Source organism: Bufo gargarizans, chromosome 2, assembly GCF_014858855.1.
Source record: "Bufo gargarizans isolate SCDJY-AF-19 chromosome 2, ASM1485885v1, whole genome shotgun sequence".
NCBI classification, from domain to species: Eukaryota; Metazoa; Chordata; class Amphibia; order Anura; family Bufonidae; genus Bufo; species Bufo gargarizans.
Window position 1 is genome coordinate 484,675,883 of NC_058081.1, and position 13,902 is coordinate 484,689,784.

The following is a 13,902-nucleotide window of genomic DNA, read 5'->3' on the forward strand; positions in this document are numbered from 1 at the left end:
ACTTACCACTTCCTGGTCCTTGGCTGTCGACTGTGCAGGGCTGCGCACAGCGTGAGGCGCTTTTGTGACGTCACGCTGTGTGCGCCAGTTCAGAGGAAGAGGATCGCGGGCGGCGAGGAGCAGCGGTGTCCAGGAGCAGAGAGGTAAGTGTTTTTTTATTTTATAAAAAATTTGGCTGCTGGGGGCATTATTGGGGCTAATGACACATATGGGGGCTAATGAGGCATAATGGGGCTAATGAGAGGCATAATGGGGGCTAATGAGGCATAAGGGCTGATAATGGGTGCTAATGGCATAAAGGCTATATGTATATATATATATATATACATACAGTACAGGCCAAAAGTTTGGACACACCTTCTCATTCAAAGAGTTTTCTTTATTTTCATGACTCTGAAAATTGTAGATTTACACTGAAGGCATCAAAACTATGAATTAACACATGTGGAATTATATACATAACAAAAAAGTGTGAAACAACTGAAAATATGTCATATTCTAGGTTCTTCAAAGTAGCCACCTTTTGCTTTGATTACTGCTTTGCACACTCTTGGCATTCTCTTGATGAGCTTCAAGAGGTAACGCTAGTGTGAAAGTAGCCTTATTGACAAACATAATACATTCATACAACATATAATGTGTAAATTGGACCCAATCAATCACATGTTTAATACCAGCAACAGCTGTTGTAAATATAGATAAACCAACCTTAACTTACACAGCGGGGACAGATATGCGGCACCAGATCTGCGTCCTATAAGACCGACTGCGCATGTCCAGAAGCCTAGCAACCACACTCCAAACTACCGGGATCAGGAGACGCAATCCCAGCCACATGATCAATCACATGACAGACCACATGACCAGAGCAATCATCGCGAGACCACGCAGGAAGGAGCGCCTGGATACGCCAAGCCGACGGGGAGGAGTCAGCATCACCAGGCCACAACAACCAGTAAGAAAACTAGCGTCGTCACCATAGTAACAACTAACCACACCATACAGGCGAAGCGATAACCAGGACAGCAACTGGACAAAGCAGTCAGACATAAAGAAATCGGGAAGCACTAGGCACAAAGAAAAACGGTCAAAGGACCAATGGGTATAGATAATTATAAACGTCTAAATCCAATAAATAAAAATATAAATAACACCGCTGTACTCAGGATATATTTTGGGGTGATCATGGCTCAATGGCTTCTAGAAAACCAAAAAAAAGGGGGGGGGGAGAACCTATATGTATTACATGACTACAACACCATACAAGTTTCTCACCACAAGTGTATGTGAATATTTAAGGGTAAACAGAGGAGGCTATGTGGCTGTATCCTTATGCAAGATCATCACCACAAGCCTATGATGGGGTAGAGGTGTAGGACACGTTCATGCCGAACGTCATCTAACCCAAAGTCACCCCCAAACCCAATTCACAAAAGGAACTAGAACCACCACTCTCAAAATCTCCATATACATGCGGCCAACAAAATAATCATCTTAGTAAATTATCATTGTGCACAATGAATTCCTTTCTTTTAAATGATCCAGTATGTGAAATTGACGCTGGTTCTTAAGGACGCCCTCTGTACACACCCGCTGCGGAAATGTTGATAAAAAATAATCTAAAAAAGAAGAAAAGAACAAGAATAAATATATTTATCATAAAATAGTGACACCATTTGTAATCACAAAACCAGAGCAGAACCCAGCATAGAACCGCAAGACAGGTAGAATACACTCAATTACATCACATTCCATTTGAATTCAATATTCAGACTAAATGGTCTCAGAGTATGGAGGCGATGGATCCAACGTAGCTCCCTTTGTTTGAGAGCCAATGACCGATCGCCTCCCCTCTTTGACAAGACGATCTGATTTAAATCATAAATTCCAGGTCCTTCTCATTGTGTCCTGCTTCCACAAAATGTTTTGGAACAGGCAAGTCTTTCCTTTTCTGTCTTATAGAGAACCGGTGATTGTTTAAACGTGTCTTCATGTCACATGTGGTCTCCCCAACATATAGGAGACCACATGGACATGAAAGCACATAAACAACATATGCACTATCGCACGTCAAAAAGTGGCGAATGTCATATTGGGTCCCAGATGTTGGATGAATTAATTTGTCCCCTTTGAACATAAATGAACAGTTAACACAATTCAAACAGGGGAAACATCCCTTTCTACAAGTTCCAATATAGGTTTGCACCAAACCTTTAGTAGGAATATCAGCCCGTACCAATTTATCTCATAGATTGGTAGGGCGCCTATAGGATAAAAGAGGGGGTACAGTAAAAGCTTCAATCTGTGGTAGGTTACTCTTCAGGATCGACCAATGTCTCCGAATAATATTGGCAACTGATCCACTCTGTTCAGAATAGGTCGATATAAAGGGGATACGAACCATTTTATTCAATGTGGTTTTAGTTGTAGTTTGTTGTGGATGCCTTACTCTATCCAAATGTTTGTGAATCACCCGAGTGGGATATCCCCTCTGTCGAAATTTGTGCACCATCTGAGCATAAAAGAAATAGGCAATTTATCTGGGTCCTGCACTATTCTTTTAACCCTAAGTAACTGACTATATGGCAACGAATCAATAGTAAATCTAGGGTGACAACTATTGTAATGTAACAAAGTGTTACAATCAGTGGGTTTAGCAAAGATATCAGTAGATAATTTATTACCAACCACTGAAACCATAGTATCTAAAAATTGTATTTGTGTGTCAGAATAAGTCAAAGTGAAAGAGATATCAGAATCCATCTCATTTAAGAAATTGTGAAATGTTTCAAGAGACAAGGAGTCACCTTACCAAATCAGGAAGACATCGTCTATGTACCTCCACCACACCAGTACATGACTGAGGTGGTGGGATACATAGACAAGGTCCTCCTCGAGGGCCGCCATAAAGACATTTGCGTACGTGGACGCCACATTTGACCCCATGGCGGTCCCCCGTAACTGTAAGAAAAAACAGTCCATAAACAGAAATTAATTGGGCCTCAATACCAGATCAAGAAGCTGAATAATAAAATTCTGGCATTCCAAAGAGTATTGGCTATCCACCAAACTCCTCCGGACCGCTGCCACACCCCTGGAATGATCAATAGAAGTATAAATGCTCGTGACATCAAAAGAGGCCATATATTTATATACACATATATATACACACACGCGTGCGGGGTGTGTGTTTGTGCTTTAGGGTGCACACCCTAATGCAAACGGCTGCGCACCCCTATGGATACGGATGCTGTTCTCCTTCCACCATCCTTTGTTGTATCAGTGTAAGTGTTTGTTCCAATATAAATATCAGGGAGATGACATCATTTATGCTGCTGTTGTCCCAGCTCACAAATCCGATAGCCTCTTCGAAGGGTCTATGTATGTGAAATGTGTCTCTGATGAGCTGCCACTGCCTGAACTCAAAATAACAGTGAGAAGGTTAAGTGCATGATGTTATGATTGACCAATTTACGCTGCTTGTACAGACGGTCAAGGATATAAAATGTGGAATTCAAGCGACTTGGAACATTATAGATCAGGCAGTGCAGAGTATAAGTCCCGGAGAGTGTTCTTAGCCACATAAGAATGGCTGAAATGCACACACATTCTCCTGGACATGGTCAGCACCTTCTGCAAGTCACAACACTTGCAACACTTCAACTGACAGATATGAAAGGACAGAGGAGGAGTGGAAGCAATGCTCCGCCATATTTCATTTTGGGAGGGAAACTTACCCATTGAGGAGAATGTGGAGGAGAGGAATAAGCTCCTGGTGTCGGAATCAGACATGTAAAACCATGGAGGTGTCAGTAGCTCCTGGCCTCTTTGCAGTGGTTTATTGTTGCCACTGCTGCGCAAGACACTGCCCCAGTGGATGATGAAAGACATGTACTGTCCGTGGTTGTAATTGCTGCTCCATATGTGAGTGTTGGTGTGCACCTTGGCACACAGTGACTATTTCAAGGAGCAGCCCACATTCTTCTCCACATAAGAGTGCAAGGCAGGGGCTACTTTTTTTAAAAAAAATAATGGTGGCCTAAAGGCAATGCAATCTAGTATGTAGAGGGTGGGCCATTTATATGGATACACCTTAATAAAATGGGAATGGTTGGTGATATTAACTTCCTGTTTGTGGCACATTAGTATATGTGAGGGGGGAAACTTTTCAAGATGGGTGGTGACCATGGCGTCCATTTTGAAGTCGGCCATTTTGAATCCAACTTTTGTTTTTTTCAAAAGGAAGAGGGTCATGTGACACATCAAACTTATTGGGAATGTCCCAAGAAAAACAATGGTGTGCTTGGTTTTAACGTAACTTTATTCTTTCATGAGTTATTTACAAGTTTCTGACCACTTATAAAATGTGTTCAATGTGCTGCCCATTGTGTTGGATTGTCAATGCAACCCTCTTCTCCCACTCTTCACACACTGATAGCAACACCGCAGGAGAAATGCTAGCACAGGCTTCCAGTATCCGTAGTTTCAGGTGCTGCACAGCATATGCTGTGAAGATACGAGATGTGCAGCACCTGAAACTACGGATACTGGAAGCCTGTGCTAGCATTTCTCCTGCGGTGTTGCTATCAGTGTGCCATTATTACATCTATCCAGCAGCAAGACCAGCAGCTTTATCTGGCTTTATTCCTTGGCGATTGTGCCATTTTGCATTTAATATCCCCTGATGACTCTGCCACCAAATTGGTGACAGAGAGAAACGCGTCGGATCTTTTTTCTGGGAGAAATTTTTTAGGATTACTGTCCAGCCGTCAATAAGTGGGGTCGCCTCATTAGGGGGTGATGACTCCGCGTTTAGGCAGAGGGTCTCTCCACTTCCAGGCAGGGACCCACAAGTACCGTAGGGTCAGACCTCCCTATTTTTCTTATCTGTTTTTTTTTTCTCTAACTTAAATCATTGGCACACTGGCAGTGGAGAAACTGTATCTATATCTGATGACCAACACCTCTGGTATCCGGATCTGGGATTCAATATCAAGTCGCTGATCGTGAACCGGATCTGGGATTCACCGTGAATCGCTGAATACTACATATCTATAACCGTGAGTGGTAATCTTTTTATTTATTGTGATACATGTATCCGAAATACTGCAAACCCTTGAATGCTCCATGCTAGATATCAAACTGCAGTCATCATAATATATATATATATATATATATATATATATATAGTATTGTCATTTGGGATTTATCTTAATAATATCTATTAAAAGTTCATTTTTAAAGTACGTTTAATCTCTCTTTTCTGTGAAAATAGATCTCCCCTTAGTTGTATTTTTTATAAAGTGAATAACCCTAATTTTGATAATCTTTCTGTATATTGTAGTCCACCCTTTCCAGTTATTACTTTAGTTGTCCTCCTGTGAAACCTTTCCAGCTCTGCTATGTCTGCCTTGTTCACAGGAGCCCAGAACTGTACACAGTACCCCATGTTTGGTCTGACTAGTGATTTGTAAAGTGGCAGGACTATGTTGTCATCAGGGGCATCTATGCCCTTTTTTATGCAAACCATTATCTTATTGGCCTTGGCAGAAGCTACCTGATACTGGTTTCTACAATTTAAATTGCTGTCCACTAAAATTCCTAAGTCCTTTTCGATGTCAGTGTTATCCAGTGTTTTACCATTTAGTATGTACTGGTGACTTGCATTATTCCTTCCCATGTGCATAACCTTACATTTGTCAGTGTTAAACCTCATCTGCCACTTCTCTGCCCAAACCTCCAATCTATCCAGATCGATCTGTAGCAGTACTGTTCTCTTCCGTGTTAATTACTTTACACAGTCATCTGCAAAAATTTATATTTTACTGTGCGAGCCTTCTACAAGATTATTAATAAAAATATTGAAGAGAATAGGGCCCAATACTGACCCCTGAAGTACCCCACTAGTGACAGTGACCCAATCTGAGTGTGTACCATTAATAACCACCCTCTGTTTTCTATCACTGAGCCAGTTACTTACCCACTTACAGACGTTTTCTCCCAGTTAAAGCCTTCTCATTTTATATACTAACCTTTTATGTGGTACAGTATCAAATGCTTTGGAGAAATTTAGATATATGTCATCTATTGACTCGCCCCTGTCAAGTCTAGAACTTACCTCCTCATAGAAACAGCTTAAATTAGTTTGGTGACAAAAAAGCAATTCACCAAGAAGGAATTTAATAAAAATGTATGTGTGTGAATGTAATGTGATTACAACATTGGAGCTGTTAACTATATAATTGAAATGATGTTCTAGGACTCTGTTGGGCTTCCTCTAGCCTCGATACAAGATGAGATATCGTTGGGTATGGAGGCATACAGGTTCCATGTGGTATGTTGTGAAACATTTGCCCCTAGATGTTGCAGTTGGACCTGTAGATCCTGCAGACTCGTAGATTGCCAAAGCTGTTGTCCTAGCTTGTCCCATAACTGCTCAACTGGTGATAAATCTGGCAGCTGGCAGGCCAAGGAAATGTTTTTTCACAGTTCTGATAGATATAGACATCAGATGTCAGGTAGTCACTAGTGTAACTTAATTATAATGTAATCATAGAATACCTTTACCAGTGTAAAATGTAATCTTTACTGATGATCATTACAAATCATCCAATTTGTGCCCTTAAAAAGCAATTAACAATGAGGCTGGGCAGGACAAGGAAAGGAAAATTGACTCAATCTCACACTTGCCCTACGAAACTATAGGCCCTGCCCAGCAAAACGGAATGGCCTCCCCAATAGGGGCAATCCATTGTCAGGAACCTCCTGATAGGCCCTGTATATCCCTAACAAGGAATAGATACCGCCACCCGAGAAGAGACCTAGTATAACTGCAGTCCAATAGTAATGTCATAAGTCAACGCATGTATCATAAAATAGTAAAGTTCCAAACAAAAATAATCGCACATAATACATATATGCTCCCAAGTAAACCAGTGGCGTCCAGGTTTTGATCACCAGTGGAAAAAAAAAAGGAGCACATACCATATGTCCCAGGAATGCAAAAGACTCCAAAAAACAAACCATACAGAAATGGAGGCAATAATATGTGTGCGAATCAGATTATATTCTTGTAGTAATACCAAATGATAATGGTAAATCTTATGGCCATAAAGAAAGACATTTCCCACATAATTGGGACCAAATATAATGCATCTGCTTCAAATACCAAATGTCCACAGTGCTGCTACTACTGAGACCCTTTTAAAATTCCACCACACACCAGTTAAATATTGATAATCAAAGTATGGCTTTCAATAAGGTCGATATTGCAGTAGGATAGTGCAATAAACATAACAATCGCTATGACAGAAGGGGGAGGATATGCTTATACTTCCCCAAATCCTAGATGAAATGCCAAGCCTGGAGAGGGTACGATAAGGGATCAGTCTGGGTCAGCACAAGAGCATTGGTGGTGCAGCGGTGGCCATCTTGATGGAAAGTCTGGTCTCTGTCCATCTCAGCATGCAATCAGCGTTGCTCTAAATACCCGAGTGCCAAAAACCGGAAGTCACATGAACCAGAAGTCGGCAGTGGACCGCATGGTAAAACGCAAACACAGGAAGTAGATTGCAGCTATTACTGATAATACAGAAAAAAGGACAGAGAAACTATTGGGCATAAAAATAATTGTACAGATGAGCAGCCACTATACCCTATTACTACAAGAAGATCATTTGACTATTGAAAATTAGTATTTTGCCATGTATCATTGTTACTTCATGTCAGCTTAGCGGATGGAGGATGGGGAGGTAAAATGAGAGGCAGCTTACTATCCCTCATATTATAAGATTATTATTAGGTGCAAAATTAAAATTATAAATAGCACCCTACCTCACCCATAGATACAAATAGTAACAGACGGGCCAGTCCAAACACCAAAATCAATATATTCATTAAGACCACAAGGGATAATGGTGTTCAACCTATATGTCCATCAAGCTTCTTTCTGTTTCAAAATGGTGTCAAGATCTCCACCTCTAATGCCTGTCCTGATCGTCTCTAATACACAAAAGGTCAGAACTCTGACATCACCATTATGTTTCAAAGTTACATGTCTGGAGATAGGTTTATCACGTTTGTTTCTCACATCCCCCACATGTTCCAAAATCCATCTCTTGAATGCACGGCACGTTTTACCTACATACATCAAATTGCACATGCATTTACATAGATGTATTACACCCTCAGTGTTGCAGTTAGCAAAAGAGCGGGTATAGTATACCCTGTGTCCACCAGAATCTGAGACTTGAGACCCTCTAACAATGACTTGAAAAGCTTTACAGTGGCCGCAACAAAAGGTACCAGTCTGTCTATTGGTTAGCCATGTCTCTTTTTTATCAGTCTCAAAATGGCTGTGAATCAAGGTACCTGTTAAATTGTGACCGCGTCTATACGTAATTGCTGCAGAAATGAAGTATATTTCTAAATTCTTGTGCCAAGGAATCAAAAGTTCCAATAATAGTCTCACCTTTGCTGGAGGGAGTGCAGACAGAGGGGCACACTCTTACATGTATTATGGTCATGCTCACTTTTATCGAATCTATGGGACGAAATCTTCTCACTCGCTTCCAAATTTAGTGGCATAAATATCAACAAATCCCCACTAAGTGCATTATTCTTCCCTGATATCTATACCATCCCAGCTCAATGTCGAATCCCAGTAGCCTTCCTATTCTTGACCACCAAAGTGGCCATTACCGCATGTTGGAAATCTACCAGAAATTCCCTCTGTGGCAGAAATCCGAACAAGAGTCCATACTACATGCTCTTACGAGAAAATGCTAGCATACAAAGAATGTAGCATCGACAAATACCAGTCCAACTGGGACTTATGGACTTCCAACTTCTCCTCGAACAACAGTGATCTGATAACCATGTCATTGTAATTGTGATTGTACCTGAGACTTTATGTTTTATGTTCTCACCTGTCCTATATTTAATTACAATATGCTATTTATGGATACCTGTGTCCCTCCCTCCTCCCCCTGGTCTTACGTCTCCCCTCTCCCTACCCTCCCCTCCCTTTCATGTATCAAAAATGTTATCCCGAGGTATATTTGGTCAACACCACTCTGATCATTGGCTTGATCACCTTGTATTTACTATCTTGAAACAGTCAATAAAAACTATTGAAATCAAAAGTCAATGCACTTTGTGTTTATTCCTCAATCTGTTTCTCAGAGAGGTGAATCTTCTGTTGCTCCTCCTCTACCAGTAGTTTCATAAATCGTATGGAACTGTCTGTGGCTATGGCTTATTGACAAATTCAGGAATGGACACCCTCGTAGCTGAACGAATCTAAATATGTAACCCCTTTAGAACAATATTATTTTTAATGTAATTATTAAGAGATTGCATTTCCCACCAGGATTTAAGATATTCCTTGTGGATATTGTAGAGGTCTTTAAAAGCTTCCTTAATAGTGGGAGCCTAAGTGATTTGTAAATTAACCTCGCTCTCAGAAAACACCACAATGGCTTCTGTTAACCATTTATCAGTATTATAATCAGTTTTTAGAAGACAAGCCATTCTACAGATGCAACAAAGGAATCAACCAAAAAAATAAAATAAAAATCACAGTTCTGATGGATATAGACATCAGATGTCAGGTAGTCACTAGTGTAACTTATACTGTAAATCGTAATGTGGGGATTCGCTCTGGTAGTTAGGACTAGCGGATGCAGTATAGAGGCAAAGTACACATTTCTTAAATCAAACAGGGGCGTTTATTCACACATTGGTGTATAACAAAATGCAGATAAGTTTTATCACAAAAAGAAGATGGCTTGGTGTTTGTTCGCACACAAGGAAAGTCCATAAACAATAAAAGCCACCTTTTCTCCTGGGTGTTAATTCACACCCTGTTAGCAATTCAGCCTCTTAAAGTCCATAGGCGACCTGTTCGCCTTTAGAGGGGCCTGAGTCCTCCAGCCTGGCTCAAACCTCAAATCCCTGAGCTCCACTGTCAGAGGGAGGTAAATCCACCACACCTGGCAGTGCTGGCTGGTTTTTATGCCTGGCAAAACCCGGCCTGGAACATGGGGAGTGGTCACCCACCCAGCACTTTGACTACTCCCAGTAAGAGCCGTCCCAAATCAGCTATGACAGCTATGCTAATTCTCAAGGTGTCAATTAGCAATTGCTTCTGCTGACACATAAAATACTGGCTCTTACTTCACCGAGGCCAGGAACCTCGGTGACACATACCTTCCATCCACGATGATTCCAGGTACCTTCTTACAGTAATCATAGAGTACCTTCACCAGTGTAAAACGTAACCTTTACAGATGATCATAAAAAAAAAAAATCACCCAATTTGTGCCCTTAAAAAGCTATTAACAATGAGGCTGGGCAGGACAAGGAAAGGAAAATTGACTCACCCTCACACTTGCCCTATCAAACTATAGGCCCTGCCTAGCAAAACGAAATGGCCGCCTCGATAGGGGCAATCCCGTGTCAGGAACCTCTTGATAGGCCCTATATGACCCTGACAAGGGATAGATACTGCCACCCGAAAAGAGACCTAGTATGACTACAGTCTATTACTAATGTCATAAGTCAATGCATGTATCAGAAAATAAAGTTACAACAAAAATAATCGCAGAAACTCAGTCAGCACATCCCAATCCGCAGGTGCATGTTGCCATGGCTGAAACCACAAGGACAAAATACAATGCAACAGCACTCTGCAAACCAACTAGAGAGCATTTTTGTACTTTAATGCTAATGCTATGCTTATTAAATACATTTGAGATTCTTGGCAAATACGTTTTGTACAAAATCATTTGGAACCGTCTGCCACACGTCAAGGCGATCTCTGTAAGCTGGGAACCTAACACTACATTCTCCCTTTTGACAAAAATTATGGTGGGCCCAGCATGCATGTGGAACCTACACTCCCTGAATTTTATGGTAGCCATCATGGCACATAACAGGTACAATTTAGTGTTAGGTTCCCATCTTACGGAGATCGCCTTGACGTGTGGCAGACGGGCCCAAATGATTTTGTACAAAATGTATTTGCCAATAATCTCACTTTTATTTAATAAGCAGAGCATTAGAATAATTTTTGTACTTTATTTGGTTTGCAGAATGCTGTTGCATTGAATTTTTTCCCAAAATAATTGCACATAATACATATATGGTCCCAAGTAAACCAGTAGCGTCCAGGTTTTGATCACCAGTGGGGAAAAAGAAAAAAGGAAGGAGCACATACCATATGTTCCAGGAATTCAAACTTTGTCTCGACACGTTTCTCTGAACCGTTCTCTGGCGTCAGTTCATCGGGGGACCACATATAACAAAAAGACACCATATAGAAATGGAGGCAATAATGTGTGCGAATCAGATAATATTTTTGTAGTGATATCAAATGATAATAGTAAATCTCATGGCCAAAAATAGAGATGAGCAAATCGAGGTTGACGTAAAATTTCATGATTTTCCTAATCTATGACGTAAAGTCATGATTTTATGAAAGACACGGAGGCGAGTATTGCTTAACCCTTTCTTTACTGAACCACACAGCAGCAAAGAAATTTCAATAACATAATCATCCAATGGGCGAATAGCCCCTCCTCCTAGCCACAGTATAAAGGGAAGTCCTCTCAAGTCCTTTTTCCTCTTTCTTTGTATTCACAACTTCTCCATCAGAAATAAACTGGAACAACCGGAACCGATGAACTCCAACGAAGAGCCAAACTCATCTTTAACAACCGAACTGCCGAAACTGATGACAAACACCATCTGCAGAAGCATGGTCAACCTTCCATCCGAATCCTGACGGAATCAACCTTAAAAGAAACAAAACAGGTAATAGCAATATAACGCAAAATAAGCGTTTATCATTTTAATGTCATTCTTGGAACAGACATAACCCTAAATTAGCAAATAAATAATTAAATAATCATAAAATATAAGAAAACACAACTAATGTTCATCATAACACTTGGGAGGGACAAGGAAAATATGGGAGGGGCAATTCTCGCCTCCGTGTCTTTCATAAAATCATGACTTTACGTCATAGATTTGGAAAATCATTAACTTTTATTTCAAGACACGGAGGCTCCTATTGCTAGTTTAAAGTTGATTTACAATAGAATCGAAAACATGAGGGTCCGGCCTGAAATTGAATATCTTAAAGGTGGAGATTCGTGACCAGTCCGCCAACTTCATGACATCCTCCAGGCGCGCACCAGACATAGCCAAGGAAGTGGCAGAAGCTCCCCGAACGGAGTGCGCAGTAAAAATAGAAGTGTCAATACCAGAGAGAGACAGAATCCATTTCACCCAATGCGACAGGGTCACAGAAGCAACCGGAGCATGGGGCCTACGGAAAGAGATAAACAAATGTGAGGCCAAAGGAGACCGCAAGGACAATTTGGCGAAGGGACAATTCCTCATTGGTCTGCCAAGCTGAAAGGAAAGACAAAACCGAGGAGACGTCCCAAGAACTAGAAAAGTGAGGTCTGGGAGGCCGAGTGAGGCGGGAACCTTTAAGCCACCGACACACCAGAGGATGGCATCCAGCAGGACAACCCTCAAATCCCCTATGTCCGGAGGAAATGGCCGATCTAAACACATTTATAGTACGATAGGCTTTACCTTCTTCGTACAGAGAACTGATGAACTGAACTACATCGTTCACAGCTGCCGTAGTGGGATCCAGGTTCCGAAGGAGGCACCAACCAGACCAAGACTGCCAAGCTGAGCGGCTTCACTCGGATCCGCTCAGTCAAAGGAATCGACTCCTCCGGTTCAGTGAACTAAATCGATTCAAATTAACGATCCGTTCATGAACCGGACATCACTAGCAAGGAATAATCAATTGCCCCCCTCTAGCGATGCAATAAAGTTCAACTCAAGTCACTGACAAATGGGAGGGGGGGGGATATTTATTTATTTTTTATTTTTTTGTATTGGAACTGGCCGGGCCCCCCCCCCCAGGGTCTGGGCCCCTTACTGAGGTATCGGCTGTACCCCCCTGATGGCGGCCTTGGGCCCCAGAGGCTGCAACACCTAAGCAAGTGGCATCACTAACCAAACACTGCCATGAGGACCAAGGAACTTTCCAAGCAAGTAAGGGACAATGTTGTGTTAGGTTATAAAAAAATATCCAAATCTTTGATGATCCCCAGGAGCACCATCAAATCTATCATACCCAAATGGAAAGAAAATGGCACAACAGCAAACCTGCCAAGAGACGGACGCCCACCAAAACTCACGGACCGGGCAAGGAGGGCATTAATCAGAGAGGCAGCACAGAGACCTTAGGTAACCCTGGAGGAGCTGCAGAATTCCACAGCAGAGGCTGGAGTATCTGTACATAGGGCGACAATAAGCCGTACGCTCCATAGAGGTGGGCTTTATGGCAGTGGCCAGAAGAAAGCTATTACTTTCAGCTAAAAACAATAGGGCACGTTGTGAGTTTGTGAAAAAGGCTTGTGGGAGACTCCCAAAATGTATGGAGGAAGGTGCTCTGGTCTGATGAGACTAAAATTATTTTCGGCCATCAAAGAAAACGCTATGTCTGGCGTAAACCCAACACATCACATCACCCAAAGAACACCATCCCCACAGTGAAACATGGTGGTGTGAGTATCATGCTGTGGAGAAGTTTTTCAGCAGCCAGGACTGGGAAACTGGTCAGAGTGGAGGGAAAGATGGATGGTGCTAAATACAGGGATATTCTTGATCAAAACCTGTACCACTCTGTGCGTGATTTGAGGCTAGGATGGAGGTTCACCTTCCAGCAGGACAATGACCCCAAAACACATTGCTAAAGCAACACTTGAGTGGTTTAAGGGGAAACATGTAAATGTGTTGGAATTGCAGTAAGCCGGATTGGGACATGCACTCTGACGCCAATAATATGCAATGGCTGGGTCAGGTGTAAGTGAT

General features: G+C 41.7%; 1 protein-coding gene across 3 annotated transcripts in view; it reads left to right on the forward strand.

The window, feature by feature from the left end:
• LOC122928382 (protein Wnt-7b) overlaps nucleotides 1-13,902 on the forward strand; it is a 294,690-nt gene that overhangs the window by 64,798 nt on the left and 215,990 nt on the right. For all 3 annotated transcript variants that reach the window (XM_044281164.1, XM_044281166.1, XM_044281165.1), the window contains one exon: nucleotides 4,931-5,060. The gene's annotated coding sequence lies outside the window, so the exon portion shown is untranslated. The remainder of the gene's footprint in view (nucleotides 1-4,930; nucleotides 5,061-13,902) is intronic.